Source organism: Zea mays, chromosome 7 (genome assembly GCF_902167145.1).
Source record: "Zea mays cultivar B73 chromosome 7, Zm-B73-REFERENCE-NAM-5.0, whole genome shotgun sequence".
NCBI lineage: Eukaryota > Viridiplantae > Streptophyta > Magnoliopsida > Poales > Poaceae > Zea > Zea mays.
Window position 1 is genome coordinate 119,131,668 of NC_050102.1, and position 20,844 is coordinate 119,152,511.

A 20,844-nucleotide genomic window follows, 5' to 3' on the forward strand; every position below is an offset into this window, starting at 1 on the left:
GGATATATCACAGGAATATCAACCTACCACTATTCACCTTTAAGATACCAATTCAAACTAATACCAATTTAAACTAAGACACTAATTTAAGACAATCTTAAAGCACCATTAACCACATGACTATCTATAACACTATAGAAGCCAAATAATTCATCGCAGCGGAAACACTAGTCCATATGAGCAACATTGCAAGAAACATATGAACATCACACTTGGCAAAGCTCAAACTAGCACAAACTAACACATCACCCATTAGGATAAGCTTTCCTCTCAGGTTGAGATAAGCTTTAATACACAAATTCTCCCCCTTTGACATCAAACACCAAAAACCATACTCAAGCAAGAACATATGATGATGTCAAGGGACAGCAGGGTGTTAAGGAGGAAAAACGATTATCAAAAACTCCCCCTTATTTATTGAACATATGCACTACCAACGTTTAGGTAAGATACATATATGCAAAAAGATTAATACTTCCTTTTGTACCTTTACCATGTTGTAGTGTACTTCCCATCTTGAAAGTATTTGATCTCTCGAGAGCTTCTCCACACTTGTGCCTGATTCTTTCTCCTAACTTTTTCTTGTTGCTAAGACACCAAACTTATAACAAGTTATAGTATTGGGCACAAGGAGAAACTTCTATTCTAATGATTATCAAAAGATGTCAATTGAAGCAGACTATCACGGCTACCAATTGAAAGATACCAATTGCAAAAGTTCATTTATTATCATAGCTCCATGATATTTAAGAATACGCATCTATTATCACCAGATATTATAGAGCATGAGCAATCTACAAATATGTACTTACTCATGACTTGAGATACCAATTTCTTGACTTATAGAGGTACCCAAGTCCTGATTGCTCCATTTCTTGCTTATCTTCTCTTTTCCACCTAGAGACTATACAAGATTGCTCAAGAAACAGTTAGTCTCAAAAGACACGAGTTATGTGTGCTCCCCCTCAAGTTGTGCATCAAGTATTTGAATGACTTGCACTTTGCACATTCTAGCTTCCTTAGAACTAGAGGGAATCACAACATACCTTGGTTTAAGGCATACCCTATCATTTTCATCACAAAAGATACCAATCAAATGAAAAACCACTTAATACCAATTGAAGGCTAAATGAAAGGTTGACTAAATACAACAATGCATGCCTCAGTGGCACCTAAGCCAATTGAATACTCACAGGAAGTATAACATTTACACGCAACTTAGACATGCTTCATAATTAGCTATCATTGCATCACATATACTAATTGAAAAACAACACGATCATGTCTAAGCCCATCATAGTTAAGAAGGTTCTTTAGGTACACCAAAAGAAACAACATTTTAAGGCATAAGTCTTCTAAAACACGATGCTACCAATGAAATGCAAGAACACAGCTATGATCACTATCAATGGAACTTCAAGATAAAATTGCACAGTTCCATTTTCCATACCTTTGCCTTTTTGAGAGTATTTGTTATCACCAATTCAGGGCTCCTTACGCATCTCATAGCTCAAAAGGGCACGACATGGATTTGAAATTCTCACAATACCAAACCAGGGTAATCATGTGAACATGGACTAAACAAAATGTCATGTTTGCACATAGTATGACTTACACACAGTTACCCGTTTTATCCATATACACCAAGAGGGTTAATCGCTGTGGATATAACGAATGAAAGAGCTACCCATGAATGATTCAAAAGATATATCCTTTAGTGCACTAGTCATGATTAAACAAACATCATTATGATTCATTTAGCACAGGCAATCATAAAGCGTCACTACTCCAAAGACAGGTAGCACGACAAGCTAACTTAAGAGCAACACTAAATTGCAGTTATGTACTTAAAATACATGGGTACCGTCCTTTGGAGAGCACGTTGTAGATTCTCATCAAAGTCCTTTACTTGATTCATCAATAATGGTTCAGGACCTATACACCTTATTTCACTTGAGATGAACATGGGATTAGTGTTTTACAATAGTTCAACCTTGGGTCAATAAACACCAAAACAATTGACAGCTTAAGCATTTTTAGATAACTGTCTTAAGCTCTCCCATGGTCTCCAGTCCATCTCAAGGCACCTGCATGGTCTAGTTAGCACAGTTTGGTACCCACCTCGGGATGGGTCCATAACGATCAACTAAAAGTGCCTTTGGTATCCAAATAGTCTTTGTGCTAGTTCTAGGTGAGCTCGTTGTAGATCTAGCACAAGTATATGATTTGGGTCTCCTAAGCAAATGAGATTGAGACAACTTTACTCGTTTAGGAGCCTTACCTTTATTACATACCTTGGATAGATGACCCTGCTCGCCACACTTGTAGCAGAAGTGTCGCTCAACTTGACATGACACTTGCTGTTTGTTATTTTCCTTAGTGGGGGTCATCTTGGAGAGTGCACGTGCTTGGTTCATCAATAGCGGACAAGAAGTGATCATGTGGTCCTTATTGTTGCATCCAAAACAACTCCTTGTCCCTTCATTCTTGTCTTTGTATGGACAAGATGCGATAAGGTGGCCTAGCTTCTTGCACTTGAAACACCTCCTTTTTCCTCTTCTCTTTTTGCTCTTTGATGACATAGAGAAAAGGTCAGTGCAAACAACATGATTAAATAAATCTTTACCTTTTTCCAAGCTCATGTTGATTTCTTCATCTTTAGGAACAATCTTTTTATGAAGCTCAACACTTGCTGCAGTTTTTCCTTTCTCAAGCTTCTTCACCACGCGCCCGTGGATATCTTGAGAGAGTTGAGCAATGCGTCTTCTCCTTAGTTGTCTTTGCTTCTTGTTCCCACACAATTTCTTTTGTGACCCTGCATCTTGATTCTTATTCAAACATTGGCTTTCTTTTGAACAGCAGGGGTTAGCACATGGTGATATACAATTCAAATGCGCACTCGTGCGAGAGTGAGGTTCACATGAATTTAAGTTCGCAATTATAACCTCATGAGCAACATTAAGCATGATATGGTCATCAACTAATTCATTATGAGAATGAGATAGCATATCATATTTTTCACTTAGAGCAAGTTTTTCTAAATTTATCATTTCTACTTGACTCTTAAGCATAGAATTCTCAGTTTTAAGTTGAGCAACATCAGATAATACATCATGATTATTTCTTTGCTCAAATAAAATAGATTCATACCGTTGGACCAAATTATCATGAGAGCACTTTAGCTCCTCATGTTCTTTGGTCATCTTCTCCAGGCTGTCGTTGGTTTTGATGAGAGTCTCCTCTAGCCCGAGAAGCGTCTCGCCTTGTTCCTTGTTCCTACTCAACAACTTAACCAAGAGCACTTTGTCTTCTTTGTTGAGATTGGTGTAGAACCGGCGAATCTCCTCTTCTTCCACATCACCGGTCTCATTTTCCCTGTCATTATTATTAGTGGTAGCAATACAGGAAAATGTACCTTGTGGTGATGAAGACTCATCCTCGCTATCATCCTCATATTCCTCCTCATCATCGCTTTCGTCTCCACTATCATTGTTAGCAATAAGACATTTATAACTAGTGGAAGACAAACCTGTCGGTGAGGTGGATTCATCGTTTGGTTGCCATCGTTTTTCTTCTCCCTTTGAAAGGTTAGTACCACAAGCAACATAGGGAGTAGAAGTAGTACAATTGGCCACAAAATATTTTTCTTTAATCCTATTCCATAAATCATGAGCATCAACAATTAAATTATTACCACTACTCATGATGGCAAAATAAGCACCTCTAGAAAGAGAATCAACTAAGATGCTGCAAGCACGGTGATTGAGAGAAAAACATCTTAGTTCATCATTAGAGGGATTTTTACTAATATCAGATGGAAAAATACTTCTCCTAAAGATCTGTCTCAAATCAGGATCAACACTCATGAAAGCATTATAAATAGAGACAGACCAAGATTTGTAATTAGAGCCATCGCCTAAAAGAAGTTCTACAGTTACCTCTTGTGACGACATCGTTATCTCCGGACGGCTAAGCCCACACTGGAGAGGCCTAGCTCTGATACCAATTGAAAGTTCCCTTTGACCCGGGAACAGGATCTGGATGTCGCCTAGAGGGGGGGGGGTGAATAGGCGAATAAAACTTTTTACTTTAAAACTTAAATTCTTACTCTACTCGAAGACTTAAGTACGCAGTGGAGTGAGAAGACTCTTCGAGTAGGTTGCAGCGGAATAGAAGATCCTGTCTCAAAATGTCCTGCACTTCAAATAAAGCTTGTACCACAGATAAGTATTGAAGTGCAGATATAAAGACGAGTAAGACAGAGAGTCAGGATACAATACAGAACAGAGCACACAGACGCAAGGATTTATCCCGAGGTTCGGCCAAGCCTGAAATGCTTGCCTAGTCCTCGTTGGAGTTAGCCACACCTGGGCTTGGAGTCTATTTCAACTCCTTCCTCCGTTTGCTCAGATCTGTCAGTATGACAGATAGAGCCTTTCACTATTGAGATGGGTTACAACAACACCGTGGCTGCTTACAAACTTCTCGGCAGCACCTCGGTAGAGTAACGATACGCTCAAGACCTTGCTCTAGCTCTTAGCAGCTCTTCTCCACTCTCTAAAGGCTTATAGTTGTGCCTTCTACACAAACTATAGAGTTACACACAAGAGGGAGAGCGAGAATTGATTCGAGTGAAGTCTATATGTAAGACCTAAAATTAGTAGAATTTTTTTTACAAATACAATTATTATAGTGCTTTGGGAAGTAGGTAATGAGAAAAGAAATTTGTTATAAAGACAATTATTGTTAGAGTCAAAAATGGGAAGGAGAATAAGATAGTAAAATTTAAAATGATAAAGTTTGTATTTGATTGAGACATTTTGGAAAATCTGAAATATAAAGTAGGAGTATAAATTTGAGTTGAATAATTGAATTTGGAATAGAAAATGAGAAAGAGAAGTCTTCCTTCCATAAATAAATAAAATCAATAACTGTAGAATCCATATCCCTAATAGAATTACATATTGAGAGTTGAAGAATTTCAAACAGAAAGTAAATCAGGTTTGAGATTAGAATAGGGATTTGAAAATTTAAATTGATAATAGAAAAGAAAAAGAAAGAAAAAAAAAACAGAAAACCCCCTATTGGGCCAGATTCCCCTCACTTGGCCCATCTCCACTAAACCCCTTCCGCGCGCACGCCTACCAGCCCCCGCTGACGATTGGGGCCCATCTGCCATTGTCTCGTGGGCACTGCTTATCTTCTTCAACAACCTTCCGCAGCTTCGCTTCGGGGCCGGTTCAACTGATCCTCCTCATCGGGTGCCGAAATCCGTGCTGCTCGGTGGGAGGGTCTCCTCCGCTGGTGCCGCAATCCGCGGACCGTTGCCCTTTTCCGTGCGCTCATATAACCCGGGGAGTCCCAGCGTCGCCGAGAACGCAGAAAGAGAGAGAGAAAAATCGAGCTGCGCCATTGCCCTGCAGGCTCGTCGTTGCCGCGACTCTAGTGTGTGCCGCCGCTCCCGCATAACTGCAGAATCGTCGTTTGGGACTCCAAAATCTAGAAGTCGAGGCACCACCGCACGCGTTTGGGCCCGCCATAGCCTTGCCCGGCGTGGATTGTCGGGGTCCGCCGCAATTCCTCACCGTGGTAACTCCTCCGCCGCGGCAGCCGCAGTATCACGTGGTCCGTCTTCGCCATAGCTCCAGCCCCTCGGTATGACCTTCGACCACCTTTACCGCATTTGTAGGATCGTGATGCACCTGTCAGTGGTGAGGATCGTGAGTTATGGAGTCGGATTGCCTCTCTCCGGCGTGAGGACGCCGTGAAGTCGGGCGGCGCCGCCGTCGCTAGCTGAGGGTTGGGGGAAACACCCTGGTCGTCCGATCCTCGTTGGACGGTATAGATTAGATCGACGATAACCTTTCGGCTCTTTAAATCTGGTCCGTAGAAATGTGATCGAAGGGCTACGGTTCTTTCAAATTCAGTCCGTTGATGATAGATCCAAGCGCCTATAATGCGTCACGGTTCGTCGTAGTTGGCTTTTAATCTGGGCCGTCTGGTCTCTATCCTGCGGCTGTGGGTTGTTGGTACCCCTTCGCGGGTACTTTTTGCTAAAGAGCCCCCTAGGAAATCACTAATCAACCCGCCGTCCACATTCATTATTCACTCAGTCTTAGAGAACTTCGGTTTAGGCCCCTGACTTTTCCAGTATTTGACGCCCAGTCCAGATAATTAATGAAACAGGGAAAATCATTTAGAAAATAGTTTTTAGTACATATTTAAATGCAGATTCTTGTTTAATTTGTAGAAATCTCATATAATGTCCAAATCAGTTCATTCCAGTTTCTATAATTATATAATATTATTGTTTATCACATAGTACCCTGGTTTTGACATTAAGTCACATTAAAATTTATATTCTAATTAATCTTATATCAAATACATAAAACCTTAGAAAAATCATAACTCCGTCGTTTTAACTCCGATTTGATCCGTTCAAGTTGCGTGAGTCTCGTACAAGCGCGTAGATTATTATTACGCAGTTTATTCTTATGTTTGGTGTGATGTTAATTTTTCCCTATACCATGTTTGTCTATATTGCTACGTTTAGCAGTGAGGATACGTGTCACCTGAAGATCATCCTGGTACCTGGAATCTCAAGTCCCAGGCAAGTTGTGCCCTTGATCACTTCCTTTACCCACTCATGTTCTGATTAATCATAATGATCTGCATAGGTTAATTTTGATGGGACCCAATAGGTCACCCTAGTTTGTTCGTCCTGAATACCTTGTTTACCCCTGAATCACTTGGGTAGTTCTGCTACTGCTTTATATGGTTTTGGGTTAATATTTCATTACATCTATGTTCCAATTATGTTGTTATTCTATTTATGTTCATGACAAGATCATTAAATGTTAATTGGAACATAGAGCTTAACTTGAGAACCACGTGCCACCACAAGGGTTTAATGGGACGCCCTTGGCTGACTAATTAGGAAAGCTAGTGGAGGACTACCTTACCCGAAAGGGGCAAGGGCAGTAGGGGAGTGGTCAGTGTAGGGAGGCCCTCGGGAGGATTTTGCTGTGATGGCGGTCCTGCAAGGGATTCCTGGGAAGGCCCTCGGGAGGATTTTGCTGTGATGGCGGTCCTGCAAGGGATTCCTGGGGAGGCCCTCGGGAGGATTTTGCTGTGATGGCGGTCCTGCAAGGGATTCCTGCATTGGAGCTTCCTATAAACTGTAGCGGGTTTTCTGAAGCTAGTGGAACTTTGTAAAGGCCTCGTAGTGTTACCCTGCCTCGCCTCCTCGGTAGAGGTGTATGGGAAGTCGCGATCTCTTGGTAGATGGGTAACATGACTTGTGGGTAAAGGGTACCACCTCTGCAGAGTGTAAAACTGGTATACTAGCCGAGCTCACGGTCATGAGCAGCTCAGGACTCTCTGATGATTAAATTATGGAACTAAATTCAATTTGTCATATGCATTGCATCGCGGGTGAAGTTGTTATTTTTGTTCTACTACTTAATTGGGTTTGGTATTTACTTATACTTAGTAACTGCTAATAAAATTTTGACCAACTTTAAAAGCAATGCTCAGCTCTAACCATCTTCTTTGGTAAGCCTTACACTTCACGTGAGCTCCCACCTTTGGCGAGTTCATGCACATTATTCCCCACAACTTGTTGAGCGATGAACGTATGTGAGCTCACTCTTGCTGTCTCACATACACCACAGGTCAAGACCAGGTACTGCAGGATGATGCTCATGGAGGATGCTGCGATGAGTTCGTGAGTGGTCTAGGTCGTCGTCTCCCGGTCAACTTTGGGTTGCTGGACCGTTGTCTCCTTATAATGTAATTATTTATTTTGTATAGAACTCCTGTTATGTATAAAGATGTGACATTCGATCCTGTGCCACTTTACATCATATGTGTGAGACTTGGTCCCAGCATACCTGGTGTTTATGTTAGCGCCCGGGTTTTGGACCCCTAAAATCCGGGTGTGACACTATACTTGTTGGCTGCACTTGTGTTTTGCTTGAGGCGCCTAGGGGTCCCTTTTATAGGCACAAGGGGCCTAGGAGCCGTTGGAAGCAAACCAGGAAGGCAAAACTTGCCTTCTGTCGGGTGGCGCACCGGACAGTCCGGTGCACACCGGACACTGTCCGGTGCCCGATTTCTTTCCTTCTATGGCGAAGCCGACCGTTGCCGACCGTTGCAGATCTGGCGCACCGGACAGTCCGGTGCACACCGGACAGTCCGGTGCTTCCTTCCGACCGTTGGCTCGGCCACGTGTCGCGCGCCGATCGCGCGGCCGACCGTTGGCCCGGCCGACCGTTGGCTCACCGGACAGTCCGGTGCACACCGGACAGTCCGGTGAATTTTAGCCGAAGTCGCCGGAGAAAAACCCGAGAGCGGCCTCTTCGGCTGGGGCAGCCTGGCGCACCAGACACTGTCCGGTGCACCACCGGACACTGTCCGGTGCACCACCGGACAGTCCGGTGCCCCAGACCGAACCAGCCTCTTGGCTGTTCACAGCCAAGTCTTCTCTTCTCTTCTTCTTTCTGTTTCTAACACTTAGACACGAATATTAGTACACAAAACCAATGTACTAAGGCTTAGAAACATACCTTAACTTGATTATTACATCCATAGCATTTCACATGCTTGAGCTTTGATGTTGGACTCATAAATCATCAAGTCGGCTTGACTTGATCTGGATTGACATTTCTTAGCTCCAACATCTTGCAAAGGTCACATAGAACATTTCCAAACATAGGAACAATCCAAACTAAAGATCAAGATGAACTTAGCTCTTTTGGGCTGCTTCCAGTTCTGGTTTTGACACTTGTTCTCCTTCTAGTGACCTTGATCTCATTCTTAGAACTTGGTCTTGAGCCTTATGACTTACACCACATAACTGTAGCTGTTACCTCATTGGCTGTAAGTCACGTCCTTATGTAGTGATCCTTGATGTGCCGTAGCTGTTCTCAACTCGATCACCCTTGACTTTGCAAACCTTCTTCTTCACCCTTGGCTTTGGGTTCCTCAGCCTCCTTGACCTTCTCCCGTGCACTTGGTACCTCGAAGCTCTTCTTGCCTCCGTCCTTGGCTTGATCAGTTGTCTCCGAGCTACGCACCCGAGTATCACTTTTGCAATGTCCAACTTACTTGTGATGTCCATTATGTATCCATAATCCAGTTCTTGGACCATCACATTTGTTCACTTGTGTTGAACCCTGTAGGCTTTACCTTAAGCACCTGTTCAACACTTAGTACACTTGTTAGTCCTTTAATTGAGTTGTCATCCAAACACCAAAACTCACAAGAGAGCTTTCAGCCGCCCATCGCAAGAGGCTCCCGAGGCATCTACTCAGCGCGGCGCCAAGAAGAAAGGCAAGAAGAAGTCGCAATCGAAACGCGACGCCGCCGACGCGGACCTTGTCGCCGCCGCCGAGTACAAGAACCCTCGGAAGCCCCCCGGAGGTGCTAACCTCTTCGACAAGATGCTCAAGCAGCCGTGCCCCTATCATTAGGGGCCCGTCAAGCACACTCTCGAGGAGTCCGTCATGCTTCGGCGCCACTTCCACAGGGCCGGGCCACCCGCGGAGGGTGGCAGGGTCCGCAACGACGACGAAAGGGAAGATCACCAAGTAGGAGAATTCCCCGAGGTCCGCGACTGCTTCATGATCTTTGGAGGGCATGCGGCGAACGCCTCGGCTCGGCATCACAAGCAAGAGCGCCGGGAGGTCTGCTCGGTGAAGGTGGCGGCGCCAGTCTACCTAGACTGGTCCGACAAGCCCATCACCTTCGACCAATCTGACCACCCCGACTACGTGCCGAGCCCGGGGAAATACCCGCTCGTTGTCGACCCCATCATCGGCGACGTCAGGCTCACCAAGGTCCTAATGGATGGGGCAGCTGCCTCAACATCATCTACGCTGAGACCCTCAGGCTCCTGCGTATCGATCTGTCCTCCATCCGTGCGGGTGCTGCGCCCTTCCACGGGATCATCCCTGGGAAGCGCGTCCAGCCCCTCGGACGACTCGACCTTCCCGTCTGCTTCGAAACGCCCTCCAACTTCCGAAGGGAAACCTTGACGTTCGAGGTGGTCGGGTTCCGAGGAACCTACCACGCGGTGGGGAGGCCATGTTACGCGAAGTTCATGGCCGTCCCAAACTACACCTACCTGAAGCTCAAGATGCCGGGCCCCAACGGGGTCATCACCGTCGGCCCCACGTACAAACACGCGTTCGAATGCGACGTGGAGTGCGTGGAGTACGCCGAGGCCCTCGCCGAGTCCGAGGCCCTCATCACCGACCTGGAAAACCTCTCCAAAGAGGTGCCAGACGTGAAGCGTCATGCCGGCAACTTCGAGCCAGCGGAGACGGTTAAGGCCGTCTGTCTCGACCCCAGTGGCGACACCTCCAAGCAGATCCGGATCGGTTCCGGTCTCGACCCCAAATAGGAAGCAGTGCTCGTCGACTTTCTCCGCGCAAACGCCGACGTCTTTGCGTGGAGTCCCTCGGACATGCCCGGCATACCGAGGGATGTCGCCGAGCACTCGCTGGATATTCGGGCCAGAGCCCGACCTGTCAGGCAGCCTCTGCGCCGATTCGACGAGGAGAAGCGCAGAGTGATAGGCGAGGAGATCCACAAGCTAATGGCAGCAGGGTTCATCAAAGAGGTATTCCATCCCGAATGGCTTGCCAACCCTGTGCTTGTGAGGAAGAAAGGGGGGAAATGGCGGATGTGCGTAGACTGCACTGGTCTCAACGAAGCATGTCCGAAGGTTCCCTACCCTCTCCCTCGCATCGATCAGATCGTGGATTCCACTGCTGGGTGCGAAACCCTGTCCTTCCTCGATGCCTACTCAGGGTATCACCAAATCCGGATGAAAGAGTCCGACCAGCTCACGACTTCTTTCATCACACCCTTCGGCATGTACTGCTACGTCACCATGCCGTTCGGCTTGAGGAATGCGGGCGCAACGTACCAGCGGTGCATGAACCATGTGTTCGGTGAACACATCGGTCGCACGGTCGAGGCCTACGTCGATGACATCGTAGTCAAGACAAGGAAGGCTTCCGACCTCCTCTCCGACCTTGAAGTGACATTCCGATGTCTCAAGGCGAAAGGCGTCAAGCTCAATCCCGAGAAGTGTGTCTTCGGGGTGCCCCGGGGCATGCTCTTGGGGTTCATCGTCTCCGAGCGAGGCATCGAAGCCAACCCGGAGAAGATCGCAGCTATCACCAGCATGGGGCCCATCAAGGACATAAAGGGCGTACAGAAGGTCATGGGATGTCTCGCGGCCCTGAGCCGCTTCATCTCACGCCTCGGCGAAAGAGGCCTGCCTCTGTACCGCCTCTTGAGGAAGGCCGAGTGTTTCGCTTGGACCCCTGAGGCCGAGGAAGCTCTCGGGAACCTGAAGGCGCTCCTTACAAGGGCGCCTATCTTGGTGCCCCCAGCTGATGGAGAAGCCCTCTTGGTCTACGTCGCCGCGACCACTCAGGTGGTTAGCGCCGCGATTGTGGTCGAGAGGCAAGAAGAAGGGCATGCATTGCCCGTTCAGAGGCCAGTCTACTTCGTCAGCGAGGTACTGTCCGAGACCAAGATCCGCTACCCACAAGTTCAGAAGCTGCTGTATGCTGTGATCCTGACGAGGCGGAAGTTACGACATTACTTCGAGTCTCATCCGGTAACTGTGGTGTCATCCTTCCCCCTGGGGGAGATCATCCAGTGCCGAGAGGCCTCGGGCAGGATCGCAAAGTGGGCGGTGGAAATCATGGGCGAAACAATCTCGTTCGCCCCTCGGAAGGCCATCAAGTCCTAGGTGTTGGCGGATTTCGTAGCCGAATGGGTCGACACCCAGCTGCCGACGGCTCCGATCCAACCGGAGCTCTAGACCATGTTTTTCGACGGGTCGCTGATGAAGACGGGGGCCGGCGCGGGCCTACTCTTCATCTCGCCCCTCGGGAAACACCTACGCTACGTCCTACGCCTCCATTTCCCGGCGTCCAACAATGTGGCTGAGTACGAAGCTCTGATCAACGGATTGCGAATCGCCATCGAGCTAGGGGTCCGACGCCTCGACGCTCGCGGCGACTCGCAGCTCGTCATTGACCAAGTCATGAAGAACTCCCACTGCCGCGACCCGAAGATGGAGGCCTACTGCGATGAGGTTCGGCGCCTGGAAGACAAGTTCTACGGGCTCGAGCTTAACCACATAGCTCGGCGCTACAACGAGATTGCGGACGAGCTGGCGAAGATAGCCTCAGGGCGAACGACGGTTCCCCTGGACGTCTTCTCCCGGGATCTGCACCAACCCTCCGTCAAGATCAACGACACGCCCGAGCCCGAGGCACCTTCGGTTCAGCCCAAGGCACCCTCGGTCCAGCCCGAGGCTCCTTCGGTTCAGCCCGAGGCGTCCTCGGTTCAGTCCGAGGTACCCTCGGCCCCCAAGGGCGAGGCGCTGCGCATCGAGGAGGAGCGGAACGGGGCCACGCCTGACCGGGACTGGCAAACCCCATACCTGCGATATCTCCGCCGAGGCGAGCTACCCCCCGACCAAGCCGGGGCTCGGCGGGTAGCCCGACGCGCCAAGTCATTCGTCTTGCTGGGGGATGAGAAGGAGCTCTACCACCGCAGTCCCTCGGGCATCCTCCAGCGATGCATCCCCATCGCCGAAGGTCAGGAACTCCTGCAAGAGATACACTCGGGGGCTTGCGGCCATCACGCAGCGCCTCGAGCCCTCGTCGGAAACGCTTTCCGGCAAGGTTTCTACTGGCCAACGGCGGTGGCCGACGCCACTAGAATTGTCCGCACCTGCGAAGGGTGTCAATTCTACGCGAAGCAGACCCACCTGCCCGCTCAGGCTCTGCAGACGATACCCATCACCTGGCCCTTTGCTGTGTGGGGTCTGGACCTCGTCGGTCCCCTGCAGAAGGCGCCCGGGGGCTACACGCACCTGCTGGTCGCCGTCGACAAATTCTCCAAGTGGATCGAGGTCCGACCCCTGAACAACATTAGGTCCGAGCAGGCGGTGGCGTTCTTCACCAACATCATCCATCGCTTCGGGATCCCAAACTCCATCATCACCGACAACGGCACCCAGTTCACCGGCAAAAAATTCTTGGATTTTTGCGAGGATCATCATATCCGGGTGGACTGGGCCGCCGTAGCTCATCCCATGACGAATGGGCAAGTAGAACGTGCCAACGGCATGATTCTACAAGGGCTAAAGCCTCGGATTTACAACAACCTCAACAGGTTCGGCAAGCGATGGATAAAGGAACTTCCCTCGGTGGTCGGGAGCCTGAGGACAACGCCGAGCCGAGCCACGGGTTTCACGCCGTTCTTCCTGGTCTACGGGGCCGAGGCCGTCTTGCCCACTGACCTGGAATACGGCTCCCTGAGGACGAGGGCCTACGACGATCAAAGCAACCAAGCTAGCCGAGAAGACTCGCTGGACCAGCTGGAGGAGGCTCGGGACAAGGCCTTACTACACTCGGCACGGTATCAGCAGTCCCTGCGACGCTACCACGCCCGAGGGGTCCGACCTCGAGACCTCCAGGTGGGCGACCTGGTGCTTCGACTGCGACAAGACGCCCGAGGGAGGCACAAGCTCACGCCCCCCTGGGAGGGGCCATTCGTCGTCGCCAAAGTTCTGAAGCCCGGAACGTACAAGCTGGCCAACAGCCAAGGCGAGATCTACGGCAAAGCTTGGAACATCCAACAGCTACGTCGCTTCTACCCTTAAGATGTTTTCAAGTTGTTCATATACCTCGCACCCACGCAAAGTTTAGTCATCAAGGAAGGGTCGGCCTCGCCTTGGCAAAGCCCGACCCTCCCTCGGGGGCTAAAAGGGGGGGAAACCCCCTCTGCGTCAAAATTTTCCTCGAAAAAAGATCTCTTTTACCAGAATATCTTTCGTGCTTTTTGACTACTTCGAAAAGTGGGTCCTGGAAACGACGGAGTACACGTAAGCAGCCAAGGCTGACCGAGCCGAGGGACTCCTACGCCTCTGGGATACGGATACCTCACTCATCACCTTCTGCGATAAGTAACTCGCGTTCGGATACAGTGGCTCCGCGGATCGAACGAGTCTTTGCGTTCGGAAGCCCTTCTGCCGAAGCGGTCTTTCGAGCCTTCTCGACCGAGTCGGTGACAGGGCCTCGTGGACGGGTGAGAGTACGCGTAAGCGGCAAGGCTGACCGAGCCGAGGGACTCCCACGCCTCCGGGATACGGATACCTCACTCATCACCTTCCGCGAGAAACAACTTTCGCTCGCACAAACATCCCTGTTACCGACAAAAAGTCCAGATACTCGAAACGAGAGGAAAAGAGATGCAGCTTTACAACACAGCGAGGGTGTGTGTTCTGGCCTCGGCGGCTGCAGAAGGCACACGCTACAAAGCGCTTTGACCCTGCAGGCTCGGGTCTTGACGCTGGAAGGGGGTAGCAACACCCTCGGCATCGACGATACCTTCATCAAGGTTCGACCCAGCCTCGGACGGCGACGCGGTCCAGGGACTTCTCCGGGAATCCGGCCCGAGCAGGCGGCTCGGCCGGTCGCCCCTGGGGCCTCGGCCGACCATCTCCCGAGGGCGCCAGCCCGACCTAAGGCCTCGGCTGATCAACTCAGGCATTGGTCCCGCCAACGGACAACCCGGCTCGGCTTCGGCCAACCAGGTTTCATTTTCGAGCCAACTCCGCCTCTGTTCATGCTGATACCGCTACCCCTGGCCTCGGCTCGTCGAAGAGCGGCCGAGGGGTCTCTTTAACTAAGCTAGAGGAGCCTCGGACAGCAAGGCCGATCGAGCCGAGGGACTCCTACGCCTCCGGGATACGGATACCTCACTCGTCACCTTGACACGGGGCGACTCATGCTTGGTGAAGCGGTTCAGATAATCGACAGACGAGTCTTAGCGCTCGAAAATGAGGAAAAAACACGGCTCCGTGCCGACGTTACATATATGTTCAGGCCCCGAAAGCCGCAATGAACAAAAAGCCCTGGCATTTGAAGTGCCATTACAAACGGAACTCCGGTTCCCCCCTCCGCAGGTACGAACAACCCCACTCCATGGGGGAAGGCCTGCGGAGCAACAGAAGGCTGACGAGTGGCTCACTGCCGCCCGCTCTGACTACGACGGCGATGGCCCCCACTCCGGATGGCCGAACTGCAGCAGCGCAGGCCTCCGGGTAGGCACTGCTACAGTCTTGCCCTCGCCCACGCCGACGCTCGAGGGGCGAGGACAAGTACAAAGAGCCGGAGGCCCGAAGCGCGGGTGGTGGCGGTGACCCCGTCGGCGACGGGGACTTCTCGAGCCGCCTCCGCCTCGACATCGACGGCAGGGGTCATCAGCCCTCCGGCAGATCCCCACTCAAATCCTCCCGAGCGAGTGGGGCACCGGCCTCTGCGTGAAGGCGCCGTCCCGGTGCAAAGGCAGGGCCACCCCAGAACACGAATGCCGCCCTAGCGGCACGCGGCATCTAGGGTGGTCCACCCGTGTACACGGCGCGGCACCCGCCCTCTGGCAAGAGGGGCCGCCGGGAGCCAAGCCGACGGACCCGACACGCTGGAGGTGACGACGCCCGTCGTCGACCAGCCCCGTGTTGTCAAAGTCCGAGCCGCCCGCGGGGCCAGTGAGCGCCCTTTCCCTCGAATGCCATGGGAGAGGGTGACCCACGAACCCGCGCGGAAGGTAGAGCGCCGGCTCAGCCCGGCACCCACCCCAGCGAGGATGATGAACATCCTTGAAGCTGAGGGTGGGACCAAGATCGCAGCCCGGATTGCTCCCCAAGAGAAGCAAACGGGCTGCATGATGAAAATCCTTGAAGCTGAACGATGGCTGAAAGGTACCAACTCCCACGGAGTTACGTTCCTCCAGCGATGAGGCAAAAAGACGGGGGGCATCCCCCATCCGGGGGCTTGGAAGATGGAAAGACGCGGTGCATGAGGAAGGGAGAAGACATGGTCGCCTTCCGAAAGGAGTCGCCCTCCTTTTAAAGGCCACTCTCCCTACTTGCGCCTCCAACCGTCACGGGCTGAGTCTTCTCCAACACACTCCAAGGCCCTCCCCTGCGGCGCGGGGGCTGGGTCCCGCATGTCATGAAAACCGGCTCAGAGCGGAAGAAGCCAAACCGTCGCACACGGCGCACACGACCGCCCAGCAGTTACAAGCGACCCTCCACTTTTGCCCAGACCAACGGGCGAAAGAGGCGGGCAGCCATGCAGGCGGCATGCAACCGCGCCAAGCGGACGCGCTTCTCCGACTCCCAATGCGCCAGCATGGAGGCCCAGGCCCACGCGTCACGCAACCGGCGCGCCGGATGCTGCATGCAGGCAACTGCACCGCCACTTGTGCCACCGCCGCGCCTCTTCGGTTGCGGAACCAATGCCGCGACTCGAGGCGACCCAGCGGCGCCAGCCTGGCGCGACGGTCAATGCGGCCGAAAATGGGCCGGCAGTAATGACGGTGGCAGGCGGGCAGGAGCAGCGGTCACGTCGTCAGCCAGGCTCACGTCCCATCCAGGGGCAGTGGGAGAGCCTCCTCTCACGGCGTGAAGACGGCGCACCCGTGATCCGTCCCTCGAACGGCTCGCGCACGCGCAGCGGCTGCCCCGCCAACTACTCGCCCCGTCGCATTAACTCCGCGGCTGGACAGGCGGCGCTTCTGGCAGGCGTAGCGGGCGACGCTTCGCCTTCGCCGTGATAACCGCGCCAAAAAAGGTACGCCACGTCGTTCGATTTCGTATCCTTTTCCTTTTTTCCTCTTTCTCTATCTCTTGCAACAGGGACCGAGAAAGGGGGATACCCCGAAAAGGATCCTTCCCTGTGAAGGAACCGGGCTCCGAGCCCCCCCTACTGATCAGAGGTTCGAAGGCTGGCCCTCCGCGGGGTTCAACAGTCGCCTCAGATCGCGTGGGCCCTACACCCACTACTGGTCAGAGGTTCGAAGGTCGGCCCCCCGAAGGGCTCCACGGCCGCCTCATGCTACTCGGGCTCCGCGCCCATTACTGATCAGGGGTTCGAAGGCTGGCCCCCGAAGGGTTCACAGTCGCCTCAGACGCCGAGCGAGGGATGACCAGGGGTACGTTCGATACATAACCAAGGCTCGGGCTGCGCTCCCGAGGTACCCTAGGACATTTCCGAGACCAACAGGAGCGATCTTGTAACGGAATCCCATCGGAGGGAGGCATCGAGCCCTCGGACCCCGTCGCCAGGGGACCGGGTCCGGCAGATCACCCGCAGGTACTTTTGGGCGTGCCTCTGGGCCCCTAGCCGACCCCCAACGAATGGGGCACGTACGTCCACTCGGATTACCCGCTTGCAGCTCACCGGAGACACCATGTTCGGTGCCCATCGAGGGTAACATGGCGCTCTCCCCCCCTCCTCCTTGCGGAAAGGCGACGTAGGGGCGTATGTAAAAAAGCCGAGTCTGTCCCTGATCGCCCTCTCGCCCTGTGCAGAGGCTCGGGGGCTGCTCTCGCAAACCCGGCTCCGGCCAAACCGTTGACAGCGTCAACATACCAGCCCGAGAACTTGGACCCCGACCGTGCACCCGGGCTACGGCCTGCTCGCATGAGGGAACAACCAGACCAGCCGAAGCATTACGCAAGGCATTAAGACCTCGAAGGAGTGAAACCACTCCTCCGAGGCCTCGGGGGCTACACCCGGCGGGTGCGCTCGCGCGCACCCACCGGAACAAAATGCAACCGAGAAAGGCTGGTCCCCTTGCAAAAAAGTGCGACGAAAGCCTCCAAGCGAGTGCTAACACTCCCTTCGAGGCTCGGGGGCTACTGTCGGGGACCATAATTAGGGGTACCCTCAAGGCGCCTAATTCTCAGCTGGTAACCCCCATCAGCGTAAAGCTGCAGAGGCCTGATGGGTGCGATTAAGTCAGGGATCAGTCCGTATGAGCGACTCGATCACGCCTCGCCCGAGCCTAGCCTCGGGCAAGGGCAGCCGACCCCTAGGGGTTTCTGTCTCGCCCGAGGCCCCCCTTTAACGGCGGGCACATCTCCGGCTCGCCCGAGGCCTTGCCTTCGCTAAGAAGCAACCCTGACTAAATCGCCGCACCGACCGACCAAGTCGCAGGAGCATTTAACGCAAAGGTGGCCTGACACCTTTATCCTAACGCGCCCCCCCCGGCAGAGCCGAAGTGACCGCCGTCACTTCGCCACTCCACTGACCGGTCTGACAGAAGGACAGCGCCGCCTGCGCCACTCCGACTGCAGTGCCACTTGACAGAGTGAGACTGACAGGCAGTCAGGCCCTGCCAAAGGCGTCATAGGAAACTCCGCTCCGCCCGACCCAGGGCTCGGACTCGGGCTAAGCCCCGGAAGACGGCGAACTTCGCTCCGCCCGACCCAGGGCTCGGACTCGGGCTAAGCCCCGGAAGACGGCGAACTCCGCTCCGCCCGACCCAGGGCTCGGACTCGGGCTAAGCCCCGGAAGACGGCGAACTCCGCTCCGCCCGACCCAGGGCTCGGACTCGGGCTAAGCCCCGGAAGACGGCGAACTCCGCTCCGCCCGACCCAGGGCTCGGACTCGGGCTAAGCCCCGGAAGACGGCGAACTCCGCTCCGCCCGACCCAGGGCTCGGACTCGGGCTAAGCCCCGGAAGACGACGAACTCCGCTCCGCCCGACCTAGGGCTCGGACTTGGGCTAAGCCCCAGAAGACGACGAACTCCGCTTCGCCCGACCCCAGGGCTCGGACTCCGCCCTGGCCTCTGCCGAACGACCTTCGCCTCGCCCGACCCAGGGGCTCGGGCTCGGCCTCGGCCACTGAAGACAGACTCGACCTCGGCTTCGGAGGAGCCACCACGTCGCCCGACCTAGGGCACAGGCCTGCCACGTCAACAGGAAGCGCCATCATCACCCTACCCCGAGCCGACTCGGGCCGCAGAGAACAAGACCGATGTCCCATCTGGCCAGCTCCGCCGGATAGGCAATGATGGCGCCCCGCTAGCCCTGTGACGACGGCGGCTCTCAGCTCCCTTACGGAAGCAGGGGGACGTAGCAAGGATTCGACCGCTCCGACAGCTGTCCCTCCACCAGGCTCCGTTGCTCCTCCGACAGCCACGACATCACTCCAGCTGGGTGCCAAGATCTCTCCGGCTGCCACATTGGCATGTACTTAGGGCGCTAGCTCTCCCTCCGCTAGACACGTAGCACTCTGCTACACCCCCATTGTACACTTGGATCCTCTCCTTACGCCTATAAAAGGAAGGACCAGGGCCTTCTTAGAGAAGGTTGGCCGCGCGGGGACGAGGACGGGGCAGGCGCTCTCTTGGGGCCGCTCGCTTCCCTCACCCGCGTGGACGCTTGTAACCCCCTACTGCAAGCGCACCCGACCTGGGCGCGGGACGAACACGAAGGCCGCGGGATTTCCACCTCTCTCACGCCCGTCTCCGGCCGCCTCGCTTCCCCCCTTCGCGCTCGCCCACGCGCTCGACCCATCTGGGCTGGGGCACGCGGCACACTCACTCGTCGGCTCAGGGACCCCCCCGGTCTCGAAACGCCGACATATATATATATATATGTTTTTTTGACTGGAGACGTGTTGCAGGGTCGGGCGAGGGACAATTGGTTGTCGTCCCGCCCTCGGTGGCAGCCACCTCGCCATCGGTGGTGGTAAAGGCAAAGGGGGCCACACAGGACCCGTGGGCCACCTTTTGCGCGAGCGGCGAGATTCTGACGGCCGCTGCCGCTAGGGACGTGGCGGGCACCATGTCCCAGCAGCTGAGGGAAGTGTCTTAGCAGTTGTCGCAGCAGCTGACGCAGCAGCTAAAGCAAGTAAGTTGCGCTGGACTTCGATGTTTGCTGTGTTTTGGTTCATGCGTTTGTGTCTTATGAAGGTTTGACTGTGTTTGTGCCAGGCGGCCGACTTCGCCGACCGTGTTGTGTCGGGCGTCCTAACTGCGGACGTCGCCGCCGAAGTCGAGAATCTTCGGGCGCAGCACGCGGATGCTGTCCGAGATAAGTCGGCCGCGGAGAGCAAGAGCCGCAGGCTGGCGGAGAAGGTGGCCGCCCTGGAGGCCGAGAAGACTGACCTCCGACGCCGGCTGGCGGAGGAGAGGAGGGAGGCTAACCAGGCCGTCGCTGAAGCGCAGGCTGCGCAAGCGGAGGCTAAGATAGCGCTGGCGAAGGGTAGCCTCGCCAGCCAACGCGCCGAGGAATGGGAGGCGAGGTTCAACGCCTTGCGCAGTCGCGTGGACAAGGCCGAGACCTCGATGCGCTCAGAAGTCGTGCGGACGCACGCGTAGCTCGCGGAGGCATACCGCGATCTGGGTGCGCGGACTGTAGATTTTGATGTGCCCGACCGCGAGGCCAGTCTCCGCTTCCTTGAATGATTACAGGAGGAGCTGCTGGTGCTCTCGACTATTGTGCAGGGCTTCATGTCCTATGCCTCCCTCATCACATGCGAGGGGGCGATGAATGCATTGTCCCGCGAGGGATGCAAACACTATGAGGTCTTCAACCAGTCAGATGAAAACTTTGAGCGCGGAATTTTTAAGGTCGAAGACCCTGTGGTAAAGGATTCCGCGGGGGCACTCTTCGATCAGATGTGGGGTCCTCATGGTCGGGAGGCGGTGAGGGAGCGGTCTGACTGGGCGAGAGAGCAGGTAAAGTTTGTCTTTTTGTTTCGTGTTGTTGAATGTGGGTACGTGTGGGTTTTGCTGAGTGAGTGTGCTGTTGCTGCAGATGGCGCGCGCCGAGGATGCCGAAGACCTTGGAGATCTGAACGGCGCGCGGCCCGAGGCTGAGGTCAACCCGGTGCTACCCGAGGCTGAGGTCGACCTGGCACTGCCCTCAGAAGCCGGTGAGGGCTCCTCCGCCGCACCTATGTCTACTGTGTCCGGTGAAGGCTCCTTGCTGGCCCCTGCGCCGATGGTGGAGG